General features: G+C 26.2%; 1 protein-coding gene and 1 long non-coding RNA gene across 2 annotated transcripts in view; both read right to left on the bottom strand.

Annotated features, from left to right (window-relative positions):
• Positions 1-12,645, bottom strand: part of LOC114120762 (elongation of very long chain fatty acids protein-like) — a 29,470-nt gene extending 16,825 nt beyond the window's left edge. Inside the window, exon 1 of the mRNA XM_027982776.2 lies at positions 12,431-12,645. The gene's annotated coding sequence lies outside the window, so the exon portion shown is untranslated. The remainder of the gene's footprint in view (positions 1-12,430) is intronic.
• A 4,469-nt stretch (positions 12,646-17,114) lies between these two features.
• LOC126549033 (uncharacterized) lies at positions 17,115-25,782 on the bottom strand. Its single transcript, XR_007603175.1, has 4 exons — positions 25,522-25,782; positions 24,460-24,668; positions 22,402-22,561; positions 17,115-17,200 (listed from the first exon to the last, which is right to left on the bottom strand). It is a non-coding gene; the product is annotated as an uncharacterized LOC126549033 (long non-coding RNA).
• Positions 25,783-27,501: the final 1,719 nt, after the last annotated feature.

The raw sequence follows: 27,501 nt of genomic DNA, 5'->3' as shown, positions 1-27,501 counted from the left end.
CGGTTTCGTCCACGGCCCGTCCAACTTGTTCTCAAGCAAAATTTTTAGGTCGAACAATTTGTAAGGCCAAATATAAACTCCTACACGAATAATCTTTTTACCTAAAAATAAAACATATGGTGCAACCTTCTATACTGACAAATTTATTTAATGACAGGAGTTTGCAATATTTCAAAAAGTTCGGCTTTTAGTGGAAAAATAGTTTTCGTTGTTATGAATATACCTACAAACACGTACTGAATATTTTTATTTACTATGCATATGAAAATACTCAAACAATATCGAAGATTTTCAAAAATATTATATAAAACAACGAAAATTTCTTCCTTTCTCTAATTCTCACAGATGAAACAATCATACGTTTATATCAAAAATTTAGCGACTCCTGTACTTGTATTGCCGATGGTATATTTAGCCCAAACCTCTATCGTTGGAGTGTGCAATCTGTTCACATTTTTCTGTATCCACCTTGTAACCAGTCATCAAAGATCTCTTGAGGTGAAATAGTCACTACGAGTGACTATACGGACTGTACCAAACAACTTTTTTTTAATAAGCATTACAATGGACTTGCAAACAATAGTTGAGAAAACTAGAATCTTGTCTCGATGGGTTGGTGAGTGGTGGTGATGGTGGGGAAGGATTCGTGGAGAGATCGGTGTGAAAAAAACCAAATAAAATGATGAAAATACGAAATTCATAAGTCCATCAACAAATAATTAAAACTTAGACGATATTTTTACTGTAATTTAAAAATATCCAAATACATGAACAGAGTAAACATTGAGCATAATATTTTGATCAGCGTTTAAAATTCAAACTGTTGATAAAAATTGTTAATAATACGAAAAATGCAGTATTTTTTTTTTTATTAGTTAAATGAAGTATGAATTGTTAAGATAATGTATTATTATTATTATTATATAATGTAAAATATATATTATTTTTCAAAACTGAACAGTTGCTATGGTTATAATATGATACCTATTGACAACTATTACTCCCTAGACTACATTGAATAATTAACAAATTAACAAATTTAAAATTCAGCGCTTTATTTTGTACTAATTAATTACAACTCACAGACAAATCGGTGTCGGTAATTTAATTGTATGAACTAATTCGATCAAGATAGTCAACCTTTTGTACAGGTGGATTTTGTATAGCATTTTCGAACATGATTCCAACTATTCTTTAAACTTTTTTGATATCTCTAAAAACAATCTTTGGAGTTGTTAAAATCGGTAGAGTAGTTCGAATATATGAGTATATAATATAAACTACAAACATACATTTATTTTTATATAAGTCCTTTTTATTTTCTGCAACCAGTGGCAACCCTAAATATACAAAAAAAATCTGTCCACGCAGTTGGCTTTCAATCACATTAGAGTGGTTATATAGTTTCATCCCTTTATGGGTTTATTATCTTTTTTAAGTAATCTATGTTTTTTTGTTATGGTTTAAGTTATCTTTGTATTAAATTTCATCAAAATCAGTTCTGTGGTTTAACACGTGTAAACGTAACAGAATTATTTTGCATTTTTTTATATTAATATAGATTTAGTATGTTTTTAATATTGTTTAGTATACATTAAAAAATATTTATTATCTATTGTCGGAAATTTAGGACGTTTTTATAAAACCGGTTTATCTGTACGCGAATTGGCATGTCTGTGAACTGGAAAGATGGCAAATAGTTGTACTACTATGTTCAACATATAGCATCTGACTTAGGAATTAAAATAATAGGTATAACATTCACAACCTCTCAGATATAGTTATTTAAGGAATATAGATACAATATCTTATGTACTTCTGGTATGTATTTATAATCACAAAATCATACAGCGTTACAATAGCATCATATCGGCATTCGTCCATGTCGATAAACGAATCTCACTATATTATATTCACAGGTGTACGAAAACGAAATTAATGCATAAAATTAACTTAATTTACGGTTAAAAATGTAATTAAATATTATTTATAATTAAAAATTGCCTACGTTTTACCAAAACAACTCAAAAATCGCGTATAAAGCAGACTCACAAACAGTATTGTTTACATAATTCACAAAAGATTAAAAAATTAGATCAAGGTTGTTGTTTTTCAAACCCAAAATATTATATATTATTATTTTTCTAATTGTAATTAAATCCATTTCAATTTATAAAACTCATAACAAACATTTTAACGCGAATAGTGGAGTTTAGAATATTATGTTATATAAAACCGAAGTAACCTTGATCTGATTTCCAGTATATTATTGTGCTGTTTAATTGTAGATAAACATATAGGTGAGTAAACTATTGTAATAATAATAATATTATTATTGATCCTCATATTTTGTTGATATCTGTTCAATTTTTTCACCGTCGATCTCGATCGTACATTTCGTTTTCATTTATCGTGCGTGCAATAACTAACAACCAAATGACATATAATATATATATAACATAAATATTTGATGGTCCAAGATCAACGACAATATATTATTATTATTATCATACAGTTTAGCGACGACAACAAAATGTATATAAAACTCGTTCTCCGAATACAATAGGATAACATACGACACTTTATAGCATCTATAACTATATACGATATGCCAAATAAATATACAGCTTAAGCTATTATAATATAGCATAACCGCCTAAAAGAAACCTAATTGAAAATAACAATTAAAACACAATTCTATTTGAATTATTTATATTCACATAATTTGGCGTTATCGCGATTGATGTGAGTTGAAAATAAAACAACCAGTCTGTATAATACATTATATATTTTTTCATGTTTTATTTAACAAATGAATATTTACAATCTGGAATATTTATATACAATGAGTAAATTGTATAGCAAAAGATAATAACAACAAGAATAACGTGAGGAGATAGACCAACCAATGTGGAAACCCTCTGACTTAGAAATTATATATAATATATAGGTGCCTGTGCCACGTGATAAAGATTTTTCGATTGTCAGACCGTTGTGCAACTTCAGGTACACGGGAAAAAAACATACTTAATAAAAATAATATGAATAAGCAAAGTAACTAATGCCTATTAATTAATTTTTTACTTTAAGTGGTATAGTTTATGGTAGTTTTTTTTAATTATAGCCGTTTTTATAATATATACGAGTACTAAAAAGTATACTTAAAGTTAAGAAAAAAATACGAAATAAAAGTTTTATTTTTAAATTATGTAATTTATGAAATAAACTTTGTGCTTGGAAGGCAATATTTTCAAAAAAATTATTCAATTTGTAATAAAACCGACGCCCTAAATTTATTACTCTAAGATCGATGATAAAACATGATGGCAATTAAACGGGTTATCGTAATGATATCATTTTCTCGAGCTCGAAGATCGTGCCCGTAGGCTATCGATACGTATTTATGTCAAATAAACTAAATATACAATCGTTTTACGTCTAATAACTGTATTTGTGTGCAGTGTTACTTATTAGCGACGAGAAAAATTCGCAAATTTTTTTTTTCGATCGTATAAATTGGCCTGATTGTAGGTCGCGGAAAGTCTGGCGTGCACCACGATTACTAATAATACCTCGAGAGCCAACCGAAAGTCGCGCGTTCACTCTGTACATAAATATTAGAAGACGGTCGAGCAAACGGCAAGGTAGGTAATAGGTATTTCATTAATAAGTCGATATGCATATTTTAAAAATCACTATTCATTAGACACTACTAGAGCGTTACATATTATTTTATAATATATACAGCTATCATGCGTAATATATTTCGTGTACATTACAGTATATAAATATGTAATGTATATGTGTATTATATGTATTATGTATACGTAATCGATTGACTGTAGCAATATCCGATGATCCTGAGACCAAAAAATATAATATATAAAATTAAAGAGTGAATCGTCAAACATGCTCACCCCCAATTTTCCTTCAATAATGAATTATTTTAATCAACTTTATATGTATCGATCTTTAAATGTATTTAAAAATTCTAATAATCAGATTTTAAACTACTGTATTATTGAAGAATAAGAAAGAGTGAGCATTCTTGGTAAACCACGTAATATGTATACATTTTTAATTAGTTTTTACTATGAAACGTCGTTATTAAATCGTGTTTCCTTTAGCTAGATCATTGTCAACAAATCAAATAAATATAGACAGCTGTGCATCCTACACAATAATAATAATATAACCAATGTAATTTACACAATTTGTTGTATGTATTAGTCAGTGTACTTTAATAATATAATAATTATTGCAATATAATCATTATGATATAAAATATGTTGCTGACTTTCTAGTGTAATTAAAAACTGTATATGTAGGTACCATATATTTGCATAACAAAACCAACGAAAAAAGGATGCAAATCGAGGCTAACGTGAATACGTGATGTTTTATTTCCAAGTCGAGTCTTCTTAAAGTCTGCGTGCTGCGTAATATCACGTTATCTACTTATAGTAGAGCAACAGCATCGCAGATACTGACACGTGTGTGTATTATAATATTGCAATATGATCGAAGGTCAAACATAATAATGTGAATAATAACGCTGGAATTTCTACAGCAGTGAACTGACCACCCAAACATCTCGATAATCATCCATGTCTTATCAGTACTATAATATTAACATTTTAAATCCATCGTTAATTGATTGAAATTTTTGGCTTTAATATTTTGCTATTATCAAAGTGCAACCACTGGGAGAACTCTTCACTCTGTGTTGCATGTACACTATATTATATTCATTAAATAAACGTTAAGTTCAATTATGTATCAGTTTACTTAATAAAAAATTATGTTTAAAAATATATATAAAATATATATATTGCTATAGTAGTTTTTTTAGTCATCGTGAACTATATTATGGATTATCGATCGTACCCAAACAGAGTTCTATTGTACGATGGGACTTATTTTCACTTGGAAAACAAAATCCTGTATCTCCACACTCAACAGGTAGTAAAAAAAATCTCAATAAAGTATAGTCTGAAATTATGTTTAAAAATTCCAAGAATCGAATTTTGAATAACTGCAATATTGACAAAAAGAAATGTGAACATGTAATTTCACAAAATTACTCTGTATAGCTTTGTTATAATTTTGGCAGATATAACTACAACGAAACTTTTCTGTACTCGTGTGATCATCGTGGCAAATACATACACGGAGATCAATTCAGCTTCGTTGTTGAAATACGCGATTTCCATTTTTTACTAAGGTACACGATTATCTGATGTCTGTGAATATAATTACCATTACGAAATATCACAACGTAGTAGGTACTTATTCACACGCTGATCCATAGCAACAAAATTATCATAATAAAACGCCGGTTCGCGGTCGTCGACCGAAGTGGGTGCCATAAATGTACCTTAACTGCATTCCACATATTATATTAAATTTAACAGTTCGTAAAATTAAGTAGTTTATTTACTTTTGATAAAAAAAAACCGTGCAATAGGTACCTTCCTCAATACATCGATATTATGTGCCAAAAATATTGTGTATACGAAACAGCGATCTATTTTACGGTGATTGTTTCTCCTCATTATCGTGTAACATTATTATTATACGTACAGTGTAAACTACTTCACTTACTACACATATTTTCCAAGTCATTTATTATTAAGGATTCTTGAAAGAAAAAAATATTTTTACTACCTAAGTTTGAATAAAAATCTATCAAGTGTAATATATTGAAAACTAAAGATTTTACTGTTAATTAAGTACTTACATACGATATAAAATATCTTTAATAAGACAAAAATTAAAAAACAATGCATACAATATATACTATATAGGTTATGTAGGTAATTGAATTTTAATTGACGAAAAAATATAGAAAAATTCAAACTATGTATGTTTTGAGGAAAATTAGTTTTACAATAAACTAAAAACAAAACATTTATTTACAGCTCTTTAACTATTTATACAGACATTAAAACTAAAATATAGAAAAACGTTTTTTGTACTTTTGAAAATATCAAAATCGATCAGGAAAAAATAATGAAACCGTTGATTAAATTAGTCACTATTATGACGTATACGGGATAGGTGAAGGACGTGAGTTTAATCATAGATCCGAGTGTCGCGTCGAAGAGCTACTGCCAAACGACGGCTACGACGATGGTGGTACGCGCGATGTAACAATGTTATAACACTTATAATGATAATAATAATAATAGTAACAATAATGATAAATAATACGCACGAGCAGCGTTTCAATTCGCACCCCGTACGCGCTCTTGGAGTCGAGTGGCGCAAGTCTTTGGCGTATAGTAGCGGTAGGTACTTGGCGTGGAGTCCACGTACCGGGTCAAGGTGGACGTTATGTACGGTGCAACAACGTCGTATACATATAATATAATACTATAATTATATACCTTCGACGTGGAAGCGACCTCGTCGTTGACGGTGTGCGCCACACAGTACGGCCGCGAGAGGCGATACAACACTCTACATTCGATGGAATACATCGCGTAAGTCTATGAACTTATAACAATAATATTATATTGTACAAGTAACACGCTATCAAATCCAATGAATCTGACGGCTTCCGACGATAAACGTCCAGAAAAACGAACAAGTGCACAGAAATATAGCAATACATACGTATAATTATATTAATGTTATAAATTTAGACCGAAGAGATTTAAATGCAAATAGAATGGATAAAATTTGATAATAATTCAGTATAAGCTACACTGATAAAAATAAAAAATTAAATATAGATATTATTTGTTTTGATTCGTAACATTATTACTTATGTTTTTTTAGCTATGTATCAGACAAAAACGACAACGACTGCATAAAACGAACTCTTCGTCACGTATACATGCAGATGAATGTACGAGTAAATCATATAGATAGGTCGCTTAATTGACGATTTGCAACACTCGTGATAACGCTAAATTATGTGAATTTAAATAATTCAAATAGATTTTTGTGTAATCGCTTTACTTAATATTAGATAATTTGCGAAAAAACAGTTTTTTAAGTTTTGTAATATTATTAAGGCATAAAGTGGTATTTTTAAAGACATTTTTTTTAAGGCATAATCCATGTCGATTGTAAAGTTTATAACGATTACAAACGCTATAGATATCGTGATGAGTCGAAATTCTTATTGCGAATACAGTAAGAACTTTTAAAAATACCAACTGCAACTTTGAATCGCTAAAATACAATGTTCCTACGCTCGTAGTCCGCCATGTCGGATTTGATTAAAAACTATTATCATTTTCTCGGCTTTGTCCATCGATAGTGTGATATTATTGGTGTGTAATAATTATATTATTATCGATAGTCCGTACCACAATTAGCTACCATAACACTATATTATTATTTATGCTACACACACGTTACACACTGCATACACACTGTCTTAAATTTGAAACTAATAACTATTAATATGCATACAACATATTGTTATACAACAATATTAATATTTGGCGTGAACAAAGGTAAGACTAGTGAAGATGAAATAATAAAAAAATTAACACTCGAAACAAAATTTAATTTGTCCACTGGCAGGTATGAGGTTGTTCGAAAAAAAAAATATTTTATCAGTGACTTTTGGACGATGGCAAATAAATTTAGGGGCGTAGTTAGATTTTTTTCTGGATTCCTATCTATAATAAATATAAAAATGTAATTTAACAGTATTGAATAATTTTTATTTTCTGTTTACAAATAAAAATAAAAATAATTGAATTTGTTTCACAAAAAATATCAACATTAAATTAACTTTCAAAACTCCTAAAATCGTAAAAAACATTTTTAATTGGTTTAAAATTGCCTAATATCATTAAAAAGCATTTCATTATTTAATTTTTTTTTCCTTAAACGGATGGACCTATGTAACCTCTGTAGCTTAAAATTGGATAGTTATATCAGACTATTATCTAATTATCAAGACTATAAAATGTCAAATTATCACTTCTAATAAAATATAAACCTGCATTTTTTTAAGCTGCAGTAGTTACTTTATTTAGATACAGTGAGCTCAAGTTAGAGGTCTATCTAAATACGTGTAAATGCCTATTGGATGCAATAACAATTATTGAATTATTCAAAAATGTCAATAACATTTCAGAACGTTATCATAATATTATATTGTCTAAATTAATTTATTAAAATGATTAACATTGAATTGGAGTTATTTCTAAATTCATTAACACTTATATTCATGTATCAAATGTGTAAATACCTTATAGGTTAGATGCACATGTATTTTTGAATGTAGCGTACTTAACTCAACATTACAATACTACAATGGAACATTAAAGATGTAGGTCATCAATAGTATAAAGCCCGGATATTCATAAATTTACATAGATCGTCTTCTTTTCCATACATAAGTTTATTACAACTGAATGATATAGTTTTTTTTGAAATATGTTTAGAATATATTTAGATATCGAATTTAAATACAAAAGTTGTCATTGATATTATATTATTTGCATTGTCAATAATAAATGCGTAACTGATTTTTGCTTTGATTATTTGACTTTGAACTAGACTTTGGTTTTATTAATATACCCATATAATTAACGTTTGTTATGATTAAGGTATACACAAGAGTAATGCGTGTTCTAAATTATAATAATATTATACCAAACTTGACTTACATAGAATTTTAAAAATTCACAACGAAATTGTTGTCTGAAACATAATAATAATTATATTTCGTGAAGTTAAAAACGAATTAAAAATTACCATATTTTTACTCGTAATTTTAATGATATAGGTACCTATTTTAGGTATAATATTGGAATATTTCAATGCCATTTTTTATACTAATCATAGAGTAATATATTTATTACTTATAAAAAATTATTCATTTAGTTTAAACGAAATGTTGATTTTAATATCAAGCCGTTCAAACATAATTAATATGATTAATTTCATTAATATAATTTAAAAAGAAATATGTTTTTACAGCCTTTATATTAGTTATAATTGTTTTATATGGTTTGTTGATATAGAAAATATGATAGTCATTGTATATGAATAATTCATAATTTTATATACTGTATGTTTAATTTTTTTGAATAAATAATTATTACCTAATATATACATAATACCTTCTTGAATGGAACAATTAAATGTTTATGACGTATTTGCACAGTACATAATAAATATAGGTAAATAGGTAATGTCGTATCTGGTTAAGGTTACGAATTGTTTTTGATTAATATTATGTTGTTGTTCTTGCTCTATGAATTCAAAACCGGTTGACAATTTTAGAATTTTGAGCATATCAGAGGACTACTGGTTCTGAAATGATTTATGATCAGTGATTATCTTATATGTATCAAAATAATCTGTATTCTATAATAACGAAAAAGTTCGAAAAGTTTCACACAACCAAATATACAGATCGGAAATTCAACGGCCATTTAGTACTCGACTTCTACTATGGTCTACATATTATTATTGTTAAGTGTTATTTAAAATATTTTTTACTTGTAATTATTCATAGTTTCAATCTAATTAACAACTATAAGTATACTATATATATTATTACTATATAATTAAATAAATAAATAATATATTATTCTTGCACGTCTATTACTGCAGGACATATAATTATATATGATATTCGATTGTGGTAGGTACACACTAAGAATATGTGAGTTTCGTACGACGTTTCAATCTTTGTAATATTTATACTATTGAGGTTACCTATGGTTAGAATAACATGTAATTTATTTATATATTACTATCGTACATAATTCTATCTACATAAAAAATGTTATTTATTCACAAAATTTCATATTATCCAATATTCTAATGTACAACTCGTTTGACTGTACACACCTATCAAGTTGGAGGAATAAAAATAAAAACCTAGACGATAATTATTCATTAATAATTTTATCACGAAACTCGAACCGGTAATAAATTAGTGGACCATGGTCAACTAATGCAAAATTTAATTTTATAATATCTCCGGACAAGCAATATAATATTAGGTAGATACTATTGAACGTTACGAAATTGACTGTTTTGATATTATAAAAAAATATAAGATTTTTGTCGGTATATTTTATTTAATTTTACATGTCTACCGTTTCTATAATTTAACCTATATATATTATTTATTTATAGTTATACCAACTTAAGCATTGAATGCTTCTCAACCTACCTTGCTGTCAATATACCTAATTTAATTATTTTCAAGGTTTGTTTATGAAATATGTTCTACTATTATATTACGTGTGTTTTAGTACAGCTTGTGTGTATTATAGTAGTATGCACTTAAATGTAAAGTTATGTGTAGCAATTTTTAGTTTAAATTTTAATAATAATTTGTGGATTCTATTTTTTCGAATTTGAACGTTTGGTGACCGTTTATTACCGCAATACGCGCGTTCGAATAGACACGAATAATCTGCATAAGAATTGTACGACTGTATAGGTATTTTATACCGGACAGTTACGTTATTATGACATTTTGAAGATGCTGTAATATACATAAACGTTTCAAAATTGCGCGAAAAGCTGATCATAATATCATAGATTCCCGTTTCAGTAATTACAAAATCCCACGTGAAATCCCCAGTATCGTAGATCTCCGAAGGTCATAAACAATTGTTACGTAGGATTCGGGCGATGCGCGCGTTCACTTTCTATAATATCAACAACATAGCAGGTCACTGACCAAGTCAACGTTAAAAGTTAAAAAAACTATCCTAAATATATTATATTAAAGTAGCTATGTATAATGTTTTATTCAGGCCTAAATATAATGGGAGTAAAATACTTAATTATAGAACACATAAAAAAAACATTCTAATATTATATCGAAAGTTTTATACTATCATACACAATTATAATCTGCACATGAAACTGGAGAACCTTAATTGTTTATACACAACAGATTGGATTATACTGAACTGTTCGGAGTTCAAAAAAAAAAAACGAAAAATTTAACGCTTGTTCAGAAAAAAATTATACAACAATAAAACACGCGTTATTATTATTTTATTAATTGAACAACGCGATAGAAACCAATTAATTTTTTTTGTCACGTTACATGCGATTAAATAATTTCGGTCGATCATTGTTTGCCGTTTTTACGATAAAAATAGAAAATCCACTACATGTAGACTTACTAATTATACCACCTCTTTAATTACTTCGAAAACTTTGACTAGAGACCCTACAGAATCTGATCAGTATACCGCACGTTTACGCAATATTTCACTATAGTGAATCGAAACTATAATTACTAGGTATCACATTATTATATATAATGGTATAATATACTCTCAACTATACGGTTATTATAAAATGTATAATGAGTCATTATTCCACGTAAAACTCTTTTTCTTTCTAAAACTACGCGAAGGTATATACAACGATAATAAGAATATAGTCAAATGTCAAACCATAAATAAATTATAAAAAACACTGGGTTTTATCAAAAGAAATGCGAAAGAATTTAAATAACCTATTTGTTTAAAGTTTAAAATCACTTTATATGCCATTAGTAAGGTCTAATGTAAGATGTAAAATTCGGTTCACTTATATTGTATAGTTATTACTCAAAATATATAAATCATCTTAATAATGTCAATATAAGTTTTTGAAAAGAATTACTTATGTATCTAATATACGTATCACTAGAGATACCGATAATGTTGTTGAAAACTTCTTAAGCGTAAACTCACTACATAACATAAATTAGCAGATATTATGTTAGTTTACGATATTCTAACAACCTCATCCATTATCCTGAGTTATTATATGAAATATAACATGTAGAAACACAAGGAACTTAGATATTTTTGTAATTCCTAATTAGAATACTAACAGTGGAAATAATACATTTTTTCAAGACCTTTTTTTTAGCCAATTAGATTTCTGCAAAATTAAATTTTTTTTATAATTTCTCATATACATATTTAGGTTTAATAAAATTATTATATCAGTATTAATTGTGATAAAATAATACTAATATAATATACTTGTCAAAAACGTTAGAATAGTTATTGTAAAAAATGAGCCATATATTATATCATAAAAAACCGTTGACGTTTATTATATTATTATAGTCGAGTGTGAACACTCCATTAAAATATCATATCCTGAGGTGTTTATGTACCTATTATATAGATACGATTAATGATAGTATACAAATCGTCTTGAACTGGACGGAGGCTTTCGGCGATCATATTAAAGTCTCGTCTACAACTCAACTGTGATCGATTACAGTATAATAATACGTACATTTATAGATATACGAAGTGAATTCGCGAAACCGTTATTCACGTCACTTTTTCACATAGGTAATTTAATAATAATTATGTATGATAATCATGTTCGTTACACGATTAATTTTTAATCGCCAAAATGTATACTTAAACATTATTCTGATTTTTTTTAATATTATTATGTACCTACAAGTTTTACTCACCGAAACGATCTCCGACGGTGATCGTATACTTCGACGGTGTGTCGTATGTGCCGGCAAGTCGACGTTGATGTCCGATTCTACGATATAATTCACCGCAAACCGAACACACAAACTTCAGCAGGGTGAAAAACGGACACGAGTAGTGAGTTATAATAATTGTTATTGTCGGTCGTTCGGTCGCGTGTCCGCCGTACGATTACGACGGTCGTCAGCAGCACGCGAGTATTTGGGTAACGGCAGACCTTCCGGTCACTCCGCTAACCCTACCCTACCCAGCCAAAGATCGAAACCGGTGGGGACGGCCGCGTGACACGAAAACCAGAATCCCGTCTCAATTGGTTATCGCATGGAGTTGAAGAAGGAGGAGTAAGGATCGTCGCAAAAAGGAAAAACGAATGCAATTTTGAAAAACGATATAAATAAATCTGTAAATTTATATTTTTGATGTTCTTAAAACAATTCAAAAATATCAAAGATACATAAACATACCGATGTTTTTGATAATCGTCTAAAGTTCTAACTTTTGACAAGAATTATTGTTGAAAACACAAAAAAATACATATTTTTAGTGCTCAAAAATTACAAACACTACAACAATTATCTATACATTTAACTATATGTCTGAAAAAATTAACAATTAATATTTGATAGGTACAGCCGGCGCTATAATATCGGTGTAGCTGCTTTGGAAACTAATTGGACTGATTCGGACATGAGACAAACCGCCCATGGTTTATTGAACATTGGACATAGAACTAAGAATATTTTAAAAAGTGGTTCAAACAAATCTCTACATATTTTTAATATCACTATAAGAATAATCTTTGAAACTTTCGCCTAAGTCGGTCGAGTAGTTTTTAAGTCTATAAAAAACAAATATAAGGACATTTCTTTTTGTTGTACGTTTGAATAACAAACAATAAATGTAATATTATTATGTTTCATTAAAAAAAAAAATCCCGTAACAATGGCTTATTTACAAGGTGTTTTACCAAGCTTGTGCATCTTCATTTTTTTTCATTTAATAATACATTAATTCAAATTCTGATTTTTAAATTTTTAAACTTACTCAAAACTATTTTTTATCACTTATAAAATGATAAATTTGTTTGAGTTTTATCTAAATTATATTTAAATTTAAAAAAAAATTTAAAAATTTATAGTAGAAAAGGAGGACTTTCATTTGAAAACAGGAGTTTGTATCTACAATCAACATAAGACTAATTCTCAAATATAGTAAAAAAAATCTCGATAATTTAAAAAATGATTTCTAAGTAAATGTGTTAATCCTAAAAAGACATACCTAAAATTACTTCATTATTGAAGACGAATAGAGAGTGAATATGTCTGATAAATCACTCTGTACATGGATATATATTAAATTAATTTATCACTATGAAACTTCATTATGTGATTGCATTGCCTTTGGCTAGGTCGTTGTCATCGTCGTTGAACCAAATCGCTATAGGGTGATTGTACACAGGTTTTTTTTTAAATTTCATTTTTATAACCAATGTTAACCATATAAATATAAACAAAAAATATTCATTTTCATGAACCAAAACAAAATTCATATGTGAGCCACATATAACTTATAGCAACCTAATGAATTAATAAAAAGAAGGAGAAAACATCACCCAAGTTTCAATAGCAATTTATTGATATAATTTGTATTGAAATCAGACAAGTAGTTGCTGATATTAACGTGTTTAAACATATACAAACTTTCCACCTTTATAATATTATTATGGCATCAAAGCATAATATTATTACTTATTGTGTTTAGGTACTCGCATATCAATATATTATGCAATAATATCGTCACCTCGCCATTGATTTAAACAGGATGACCTATAAGCGGCAACGAAAACAATTAGAGAAAAAAGGCCGGAAAAAATATATTGAAATTATAAGCAACGCGTACTAAAACGTCTAAAGCTCGACCTTGTATATTCGTAGTAATTTTGATTTTAACATATTGTTATTCTCGTCCACTGAGATTTATCACCAGCGCAGTCGTCGCAGAATCGTTGAGATTCTTCATATTATACGTTATATGTATACATTTATAGGTAATCAATTTATTATTATACTAAAAACACTGCAAATACCAATAGCTGCCTCGCTGCAGGTCATATCAATATAGCTTATATAGAAGTTCTGGCATCACGCATGTATATACACGGTATATGTAAGTCAGAAATATATTAAATTCTTGTTAGGCAAGTTAATGAATATAATATGTTAATTCAAGTTCAGTTGAGTTAAATTAACACAAGATCGTTAATTCAAGTGCTAACAGTAAAACAATAATAAATTTAAACCACGCCGATAATTTAAAATGAATACAGAAAAAATTAATATTATTAAATTGGTTTGAAAAAGGGCAAAGGCCCATCTATTTTTTAGTTAGTATGCGAATCTTGTATAAAAAGTATTTTACTTATTTATCTACTTATTTATCAAGAAAAACAGAAATTATACAATTGCATTAATTGTACTTAAACCCACGAATACAGTATTTAATGTAAACAAACATTAAAACCAAAAATTTCAGACACATTTTTAATTTTACATTAATGATCCGAAATTCTAAAATAATAAAAAAAAAAAATATATATATATATAAGTTCTTAAAAAACAGTGACATTTTACTTGATAAACGATAAAGTTTAAGTAACAGATTTATGTAACTACCTATACAAAGATAATATTAAAGCGAACTTAAAATATTATGTTTGAAAGAATGTAGGGCTAAATTACGTAAAATATTTTATATGAGAAAATAATAATACAAATAAAAATTAAGTTTGAAAAAAAAATATGTTTTTTATAATATTAGTATTCAATTTAGGTGTATAAGTTTAAGTTTTTTAGATTTTTTCTTATGTATATAGTATTTACATAGGTAAAAATTAAGTGTGGTCGATTAGAAAGAAAAATATTAACTCATTCTAGTTGAAATGTTTTGCACAAAAAGTAAATCAAGTGAATTTATCAGTTGAAAGCTTATAATTTTTTTCAGCCTTAATTAAATCAACAATATCAAACAAATTTTCATTTTAAAGCTATTACTAAAAATACCGAAAATACGAATCGTATCTGTTGCCTACTATACAATTATTATCATATTTACAACCACAAAATATCGTGCCATAAAGAAAAATATTTTCTACTTAATAAAATTATAAGAAAAACACTGTAGATAGTAGATACTAGAGAGCTTAGGCTACTATACAGCAGGGGTAGCAAACATGAACGTGTTCGTAAGTCATATAGAAAAATACAATAATAATTATACCAAGAGCCAACATATTTATGAATATATTTTATATAATTTGATAAACTTTAATAAACGCTTTCTAAACATTTTTTATTCATAACAATAATTAGTAAATTTCGATTTTATAAATAAGACTCGAGTTACATATTACTATGACGATAGCCACATGCGGCTAGCAAGTCGCAATTTGGACATACTCACAGTATATAAGCCATGAGAAAAACAGATGGTGTTATACGAAATTCTATTGAAAAATTCGATTTTCATAAAATACGTCTAAGCGTTTCTATTAGTCTATAATATTAGTTCAGTAGAATGAACTCCAAATCCTAACACTCAGTTATCGTTTCGTCCATAATCGTTTAATTGGCATACTTCAGTTTCCCATGATTTCCTTTTTAATTTAATTTTCATAAGTCCTCGTAATTATCTTAGGCCATAGTAAATCGACACTCAGTTATATTAGACCATTTTAATCAGTTTAACTTACGTCACATTATTCTTATACAATATTAATATGATTTATGCCAAAAAGTAACAAAGTCATTATTAGTCAGCCCTAGTTAAAACAGTTATATAACAACGCTTAATCTTTGTTAACGATTAATTTATTGACTTCTATTAATCTATTCGGCCTACAGCTTATAATTAAATTGAATAACGAATATATTTTATTTTAAGCCACCGCAAAAAACTTGTATATTAATTAAAATTATAATAATTATAATAAAAAATCGATATTATTTTTAAAATTTATATGTTTTTCGATAATTCACAAGACTTATAAGATATTTTTCTCCAGAAATTGCGTAATATTATTTATAAACATTAAATAACCTTCTATCATAGACTTTAGGTATAATTATGTACTAATACAACAAACGAAACCATTTTGTTTACACAAAATCACAAACACTACATTTAACTATTCATAATAATTTATCTAGCTACCTATGAATATCATATTAATTACGCGTAACCAAGTTATTAATATTATTTTGTTTTCCTACTAACGACGGGTTTCTGCTATCTTAGTAATATTGTTATATAAGAGGATCTAAAAAATTAAAAGTTCTAAAAATATGTAAATTAGTGGGTAAAAGACATTTAATGAAACATAAAAAATTCGTAAACAATTTTTGTAAATAAACACTCAAACGTGCATATTAGTATTGATTATAAATACTATAGTGGTATTTATATCTATTATAATAATAATCATCATTCGTCTTTAAAAAATTGAAAATCATTTTATGAATTTGATTATTTATTTTGTTCAAATAATACTAATAATAATTAAATATAATTTATTTGTTGCATTAATTTTTGGTTACTTCAATGAAACTGTCAGAGAAGATTTTTTTTATATCTAAATAATTCAACCAGCTTAAAACTTACCTAATTAGAGTCCTGAAAATTTGTTCTTGAAATAAAAGCAGGTACCTCTAAATTCAGTTCAACAATGTTGCATTTGATTTTGTCATATACTGCGGTCATAATCAAAAATAAATGATATTATATTCCTATACATAAAATATATTGTTCTCAACTAATAATTATTAATTATACATTGGTAATGTATATGTATTTTAATAGTGTTTTTAAACTTAACTTAATTAGTTTTAATGTAAAGTATATTGCCATATTATTAACAAATCCACGAATTTAATGACGACCTATGTGATAATATAAAAGATATTATATCAATGTTTTGTATAACAAAATATACAAATAAACCAATACGATTGTAATTATAATTAATCGACACGATGTGTATTTTGATATTTTAATTGTGGAGGTATTATCATATTCACGGCGTGCACGGTTGGGATGCCAATATTGAATTTTATATACTTTTTCACTTTTTCTTGCATTACTTACAATCGTCTATAGATGGTGTTTTATGATGAAGTTTTGCTTTTATAAATACATAATATACCGGGTGATACGTTTAATGAAAGACATTCGTTATTTTTTTTAAAAAAAAAACCATTACAATAAAAACAATTTTTTGCATAATTTTTAATCGTTAAAAACAGAATTTTTTTTTTTAATAAATATAAATAATTTACTATTTTTATTGTTATCTTTTTTTTTAAATGACATTTTTAATTATTAAGCTTATGAGCTATTTTAAATTTAGATGAGTGAAGTTGGAACATTGCAAAATATCCAATATTTCGATTATAGATAGATTCGATTATAGATTACTTACTTATCTGGAATCATATTTTTAAAAATCCTCAAATAATAATTTTGAAAATTTTAAATATGATAACTATAAATAAACAGTAAAAATTAAATCATATACAAAATAATATTTTCTAAAACAATAGTATTATCTAAAATAATGAATGTCTTACGTTAAATGGATGACCCCGTATATACATAAATCCACAATGAAGACAAAAACGATGTTATTAAATTTATTTACCTATTTATAGTATTCATTAACGTATAACACCTATATCCATATAATATTAATGATTAAATACGTGTCTAAGCTTAAAAAAAACCATTGTTATCGATGTTACAACGATTATTCTGGCGTAACTTTCATATATTAAAAACTATAGTAGCGGCAGACTGTCCCCTGTGATAGATTATGCAATGTCGAACCTATTTATACTGTTACGATGATCACCTGAATATTGTGTTTTTATTATTGTAATTGAAGAACGAATAACTATAGATACTTGACATTTTCACTAAATCTTTATAATACTATCATTTTTTTTTTATATACATGGTATAATTTTCAAAATATTTTTTATTTGTAGTGGTATCCTATAATAAGTACCTATATCTAAAAATAAATAAAAATATTTTTTCGGTTGGTCAGAAATGTTGAAAATTTAATACAATATTCATCATAAGTTTTTAATCACATATAACTAAAAACAAAAAAGATAATAAAAATAAAATAAAAATATTAAAGTTACGTCGATACAAATTCTTTAAAAATGCATTTATATTTGATATTGAATATTTTTAAAAGGTATCTTTTACAAGGCTATAGCCTATATAATATGTGTTAGAAATAAATACATGAGTGATTCGCATCACGCTAAATATGTTATTTTAAAACAAAAAATTGTATAGTAAAGTTGTCGCGAGTCACAGTAGCTATAGCAATTATAGCATTGAAATATTTTAATTATCATTATTTAATCATCTATGTTGTACGATTAGCAGTAAAACAATTTAATTAATCGAATCTGTGTTTAATCGATACGATCAAATGTATTGTATTCATCTTATAATATTATGTAAAACATAAACAAATAATAATACGAAAGACGATGATGAAAACTCCAGGTCGTCCCGCTTTGTTCACCTCGGTGGCTCCTGTGGCCGGTGTTGAATTATTGTAATATTTATACTATAATTTTAAAGAGAATATTATTTTTTATTATGATAAATTGACGCAACCATAAACCGATTAATGATTAAAGATATAACGAGGAATTAAATGAAAATTTTTTTTATATCTTAAAATATTATTGCTTTCCAAACAAAATTTTTTTTTTTTTTTACTTAGAAATGAAAATTATATTTTACATTTATTTTTAAAATATTAGTGCATTTTTTCGACTTAAATTACATTTTTGGTAGGTATTTTTATATGAACGGATAAAAATTGATAAAATATTACCATGAACTACTCCACTAAAAAGAATAAGATAAGGGGGGAAATAAGTAATCGCTCTGCTATACTATAGAAGTCAAGTGAATCTCATTATTAAGAAGGTCATTAAAAAAAATGTATTTCATTTTGATTTAACGATAAATCATTACATACGATTATGAACGGAAATAAAAATATTTAAATTATAATAAAATAACTAAAATCGCAATTCTTCAAACATCTAATATGCTATGCGTTGTATGTACATTTATGCTGTGTTCAACATGAGAACCTATATTATTTTCTTTTTTAAAACTCAATATTGGATAATTTAATACAATTCAACTAACAACTAAAAATGTGCAATGATAGTAAACACCATTAAAACTTTATCTGAATCTTGTCAACAGTAAAACTTTAAATGCTTGTAAAAAAAAATAGTGTGGTTATATATATTATATATTTTCGATGTTTTTTAATTGGTATATAACCAACTTATGAGTTAAATTTTCAAACTTTTTTACCAAAATAAATTTTTTTATCAATCAAAAAAATCGAGAATGTAAAATGTATATAAGTAGCTCAAAAGAAATCAAAATATTTTTCAAATTATAGCACGGTTAGAAAATGATAATAAAACAACTGGTGAAAATTCCAATTATCTACGGTTATTAGTTTTTGAATTAAAACAAAATATCAAAAATCGATAAAGGAGAAAGTTATTTTACGGTTGTTATAGAAATTTGAACTTAGAAAGATAATAAAAAAATTAATGCGAGTATTCGTTAACTTTTTTGAATTTTTTTTTTGATTATAGGTGGTTGAAAAACTTATGAGGGATAATAAATTGTTAAATATTTAGAATAAAAAAATATATTTATAAATATCTAATTTACAAAATAATTTCTACATTTTGCCAAAATTCTAACTTCTAAGTTTAAACACGCTTATGAAAAATTATGAAAAATTCATTGTTTTATAAAATATAATTATATGTATATTTTATACGTAAAAGTCTCAAATCACCTCAAGATATTTTTAAATTATAATAAAATAACTAAAATAGCTATTCTTCTTACTAAGTCATAATTTTTTTAGCATTTCTCTTGTTTTTAAGACATTAAAATCCTTGTCTTAATTTAACTAAGGTCTATGAATTATCGAGAACACAACGGTTGTTTTTTTATAACATTGTATAAGATCTTTGTGATAAATATTAGCCATTATACTCATACTATAATGAGTACCTTACCAACCATCCGTTTTCAAGATATTTAAGATATACATAATACATATATGGCAGCCGGAGCGATGTAAGAATATGGTTAACCTTGCTTGTATTACGATTTCGAGTCTTGATTAATGAATTTTCAAAATTATACATAATTATTTATCAAAAACATTTTGTGAATATTATCGTATCACGCGCGAGTAGAGTTTTCGACATTTTCCACATGGATAGAACTTCAGAATGATTACACGTCTCACTTTCGACTTTCTTGACTTAGAAATCACACTATTTTCAAAATTTCACCCAAAACTTGAGGGACTATTAGTTTACTGGATCCATACGACCATGCGCATAGGAATGAATACCCGAAAGACAGACAAATAATAAATTAGAATCATCACAATCTATATTGTTTGATGTTTAGATATTAGTCATAATAAAATTCCCGAAGGCTGTATTTATTAATATTATAATTTATCTCTTTTTTGTGGTAAAAAGTTAATAATATTTAAACTGTACATTTTTAATTTTTAATTTTTATATTTAACAAATTTTGAACTCAATATTAACCATATTATCTGCTGTTATTATAACTATGCCAGTATATTTTTTTTATTTATAACTTTAATCTTTAGTTTACATATTGATATAGTCATTTTAAAATGTAAATTCTTAATACGAAATAGACAATCAGTGACGGTTTTTTAAACGATGAGCTTTAACAAAATTTCTAAATTTTGATAATTTATTTCTTCTAGATCTTAAAAAAATAATCTAACTTCATTTTAACCTCAATGAGGTTCTCATTTAACATTATATTTAACGAACAAATATCTTATAAGTTATTTTTTATTTACTTTAAGCCTTGAATCTGATTTATAGACTGATTTAACTAAATTAGTGCAACATAATATTACTCAAAACTATATCTTACCAATAAAAAATAAACTAATTTAAGCTCATCAGAGCAAAATAACTCATATAGTTTCTTTTTAAGAAATATATAAGTTGAATGAAGCCTTAAATTATAAATCCTGCAAAAATGTGTCTTGAATGCAAGTTTAATATCAAAAGTAACATCTAAGTGCTAAGTCTTTATATTATAGCGGTGAGGGTTTGAGGCTTGCTGCTCAACTTTTAAATCTATACTGCAGCGCTCATGACGATTCGTAAGGAAAAAATCATTATGCATTAGTTACATTAAAGGAAAAACCGATTTTACGATATTTAATCTACCGAGTACCGATTACTATATCATTACAATATAATTAATATTACCTGTTATGTTTACAATATACTATATACTGGTATCATCTTTTTTGCTATTATTTATTAACGTAGTAATAACTTATTTTATGAAAATAATGTGTTATTTCTAAAACTTGTTTTATTAACTTGGGTATTACAATAATTGGTAATTTTTCTCGTGTGATCATACACTCATAATAATTTATTATTGCCATTTACCGAATTTTACATTTATATTGCTCCCTTATTTATTATTATATACGATATTCCTACCTAATCACCGATTTATTTTATGATTTTACGATTTTTATATTAATATACGTCACCAAAATTACTATAATATTAAATTATCTTATTCGTAGATATAACATCGGTGTTTAAAATTTGAAAGGAATGGATTCTAGGAGTGGAGGGTTTTAACTAATTCTTTTTTATAAAACAAGAAATATACAAAGATCGAGATCCTTTTATATTATAATAATTAATAGGTATTGTATGTAATATCAAATTAAATAATTACTTAAAATGTTTGGTCTTTACAGGGTTATATTGTTAATGAATAAGTAATTATAAGCAATTACCTTTAAAAGTGTTCCATAAAAAATGTTGTTTTCAATCATTTTTGCCAATTTTCTAAAAACTACTTAAAATGTACACGCTTACTACATCGTTTCGTTATATTTGTTATATTTCCGATTAATATAATGGTATATGAAACATTTGTAGCTGCAATCTTTTTAACTGAAAAATTATTATCTATTAATAATCAATAACTTACGACAGTAACATAATTGTATTATAATTAATAATTGGTAAACAATATGCGTAACTATATGATGTATATTTGGTAAGTATGCTTATAAAGCAAATCACGTAGGTACTTTCGATACAAAATAAAAAAAAAATAATTGTTCTTATTTTCTCATATATTTTATTTTATTACAATATATTATACAATTATAATATGTATATTCCAAAAATAATTAATATAATACCTATTCACTTACTTTTAACATAGGTATGCATAGGTATAATTAATTTAATTATGAAATTTCGTAATGTTCGAAAACGTGCATATTAACTTCATAATATATACTATACCTACAGAGTGATTCACTAAGCGTGCTAAACCCCATTTTTCTTTATTCTATCTATATTTTTTGGAACTTAAAAATATACTTAAAGACTATATTTTAGAATTCTTGAAATTTTGCATACTATGTAAGTAGTATCACGTGATGACACAAACTTCTATGTTTCAAATGAAATCCCTAATTTTCTACTGTCAATTATTTGGTGTATAATTATTATACAAAAAAATATTGACGTATCAAAATCAAATTCGAACAAGTAATTTTTTAGTTATTTTACTTTGTGTTATAAGTATAATAGTCCTATGATAATGAATTTAAAAAATACGAGGGTTATACTTATAGAGTTTTGAAAAATTTAATTCATTAATATTTATAAATTATAAAAATGGTCCAATTGTAGTAAATATTAAGTCCAATATTACATGTGTATTAGTAATGCATAGAATGTAATGATTTTTCTTAATTGGCCTACTATTCTCTTTAATTATTTAATTATCAAATGGATATTTTGTTCATAATGTTTATATCAAGTAGTATTTTTTTTTGAGAGAGAGAGAGATAGCTCATATAAATTAAACAAATTAGCAATAAAAAAAAAATATTCAAAATTATTTAAAAACGTTTTAAAGGTGAGTGCATGGCTAAAAATGTATCTTTCTACACCTTAAAAATATATCTTGGGTGCCACTGTTTGTTTTGTAACACTACTAGCAGTATAATAAATATTTTAACAATTGAAAAACTATTCGTTCAAATTTTGATTTAGGCCAAAATATATTTATATATATTATTTAAATCCTATTAAATAATTTATGGTAAAAATAAAGTATTCTCGTTCGAAATACAGAAGTTATAGGTATCATCACAAGATGACCAGATAACTAGTTCAAAAAATCTCAAGAACTTGAAAATATGATATTCAAGAATAAGTTTAAGTAAGTTTTTACTTATTAATTAATAATTATTATATACATATAAATATTACGAATTATAAATATTATTTTGTTTAAAAAATAATAATAACTATCATAAGTATGTAGAGTGCTCAGACTTTCAGTATATAAATGTTTTACATGATAATTCATCCAACAATAGTTTAAAAAAATAATAATAATAATAATTCTATTGTTCACTTATATCCTGTAATTCCTTCTAATCCTTGATATGAAATTTAAATTTAAAAAAAAAGATTAATTATAAATGCATTATTTGTGTTTGTAAATATTTTTATTAAAATTTGTTCATCATTGTATTTTAAAACCCAACCATTATCAAATGAAAATTTTTTTTTTAAATACCTCTTTAAATACTATTTTTCATTCAATATCCTTTATTTCAATAGTAAATAATTTGGCTTATTGTTTGCGGATAAGTAATAATTATTCAGAACATTTTTTACTAGAGAGTCAATATGTTCGCAATGTTTGCATGAAAGATTCTAAAAGTGTATTCTATATTCCTATATTTATTTTTTTTTTTTGTTATTTTATTATATGTGTTTTTATTTTAAATAATCGAACAGGTTAAAAAATCAAATCAACATACTCCAATGTCTAAATATTTCAAGGCCATTATACGTCGGTGATCCTCCAACTCGTTTCTAAAAAAATATTATGTACGAAAAACCACTCGAACGCACATAAACACGTAGATCGAGACCTATACATTCAGTTTTATCGCACATCTGTTGCTGTAATATTGTCGTGGCGTTTATAAAACGCTATGTTGATTAAATACACGTAGTTGCAGACGAGCTGCAAAACATAAATTAAAATAATATATAAAATTAAACATCGTATCTTACTACACATGTATCGTTATTATATACTATTATATTTTACTTAGAACTTAGTTTGCAGTGCTCGGACATAAACATATTTAAGTATAGGTACAGTATAAAGCGTATTATTGACAGTCTTGGAATTGCGAAAATACACATTTCACTAGAGCACCGCAGAATTATAGGTTTTATGACGGGAAAGCAATTTTCGCATGCAGAAAGTACTATATTACAGTGTAATACCTATGGATTGCAATACATAGAAACTTGTTCCATTAGCTGGTTGTATATTATACTCTGCTTAATCATATACACTGCATAAGTGTATAATAATATGTGAATTGTTTTAGGTATCATAATACAAACAATATATTTCGTATAAAATAAGAAGTGGTTATATTATTGTTATTGATGTTTTACGAAATACGCACTATTGTAAATACAAGTCTATACATATAGGGGTCTAGGACAGTTATGTCAAAAACATTTTATAAAAGAAAGTTCATCAAAAAAAATTTATTAATAACACTTGCGTGCAGTATTCAAAATATTTTTTTAAACTAGGTAAGTGAATACCGTGAATATTAACGTGAAATTTCAAAACAATCCTAAAATAAATGTTTTTTGACCAATTGTATTTTTAATGGAAATTGATTTGACCAACAGACCGTTTATAAATTGACATTTTTGATAAATACTCGATTTAGATATACCCTCTATAGGTAGGTATATTTTAAGTTAATATTACAAATAATGATTCGATATTCGTCAATGATTTACTGACACTCTTCTAATTGTAATATTATACGGTGGTATTCTTTACAAACCTTAAATCTACATCTTTCAAACTCTTCCTTCAAAAAACAAACCTCCATAATAACACGCAAAACGCATTATCGACTGTCGTAGTTCACATTGAAGTATTCGTCTTTCACTCATTTAAATCAGCTGTTGTAATACTTGTATGCATATTTTTTAGACCACGATAAATTTGAAGTTATTATACTTATTGTAAATGTGATAAATTATATAAATATTAAACATTAATAGGATTTTATTTACAAAATAAACCGACTACTAGCCAGCCACATTGTCCTTACGCGAATACTATGTACGAGTTAAATACATTAACGTAACCTCCATATGAAATAAAAAATCGATAAACCAGTTTAAATTATTGTCGATCTTTGCCTAATGCTTTTATCAAAAATAAATATTATTCAATTTTCTAAAACAACCTGCAAAATATTTTAAACGCAGAATTTTGGTAAACCATAGATCATTTTGGTAACCAGAAATCAAAAATATTATGTGTAATTACTAATTATAAACAATTGTGAATGCAAGTTAATTATTTAACACATTTTTAATATGTAATCCCCCCCATTAAAATTTCATTCGCACCTCCTGACAAATACATCAACAAATCGTACTTATTAAATGTACAATATTTGTTATGATTTTTTTGTTATGATTTTATTATCTTTTATTATTATTAAAATGATTTAAAATTTACTGAATTAAATATAATAAATAATAATAATATAATTCATATTACTTAAATGTATCACTTATGAAAGACAAAAGTGATCCATTTAATGTAAATTCTATTTTTTTTCAGAAACATTTCTTTTATATATAATTTTAAAACTTTACTAAACAACTTTTTTGGGGAAAAATTATATGTTTTCTATTTTTACTATCATCATCTTTTAAGAAGACGTCATACTCACGTGTGTTATAGCGAATTTTTATTCATCAGCCCCCATTTTATGTTGTTAACTTAAATATTAGAGCCAATTTACCTATTACCAAACTTAAAGGTTAAAAATTAATTTTTTTTATTAATTAATTGAAACTTTAAAATGCTCATAATTCATTTTAAAATAAAAATATCAATAAAAAACCACGTGGTATCTTAAATAATATTTTTACTTTTAAGTATTATAATAGGTAAATTAACTCCAACATTAAATCTAACAATATAAAATGAGTTCTACTGAAAGCAAACTTGTTATGATGTATGTTTGTAAGACGAAGATAACATATACGGGTATGACGTTCTCTTAAGTTTTATACTCTTTTGAATGACGCTATACGTCATTTTTAATTTTATATTCTGAAGCAGAATTTTATTCCATCAATAAAAACAATTTTCGAACAAGTTACCTATTAATTGAAAGTTTAAGTTTAGATGAGCGTAGTATTGGAACCAAAATGATGTGGGATACCCTATTGTAGCACTGCTCTTCATACTCATGAAAACTTTAAATACTTAAAAAAACTCATAAACTATAACTCAAAATTCAATTGTTTTTTAATATATAAAAAAAATTGCTTTTAAATATTCTACTCTAAGAAATGTATGTCATAATTATTAAAATAAAGTAAAAATATAAAAAAATATATTTGTTTTTAAGTTAGTTTCTAAGTTCTAACGGCTTAAATTTATGTAAAAAAATAAATTTTTAAAAACGTTAATAAATAAAAAAAAAATGAAGTAATGAACGCTTTACGGTAGATTCACTCGGTACGCTCAACATTTCTCTGTTTGGTAAAAAATATTATAAAATGTACACAGTACGTATACATACTTATGCAGTTATGCCAACTCTACGTGGCAACCGACATAAAAACAACATACAATTCTCAGGTAGAATATTATAATCACTCACAAATTACTAATCAACTTGATAAACGATGATTATTATTATTTTCATTATTATTATTACTTTCAATTATCATTCAATTCGTCTCTTCAGCTCTTTCGTTGATGTTTGTCGCTCGCCTGCATGATGTGCTATCCA

This window comes from Aphis gossypii, chromosome 1 (genome assembly GCF_020184175.1).
Source record: "Aphis gossypii isolate Hap1 chromosome 1, ASM2018417v2, whole genome shotgun sequence".
Classification (NCBI taxonomy): domain Eukaryota; kingdom Metazoa; phylum Arthropoda; class Insecta; order Hemiptera; family Aphididae; genus Aphis; species Aphis gossypii.
This window is presented reverse-complemented; position numbering and strand designations above follow the sequence as displayed.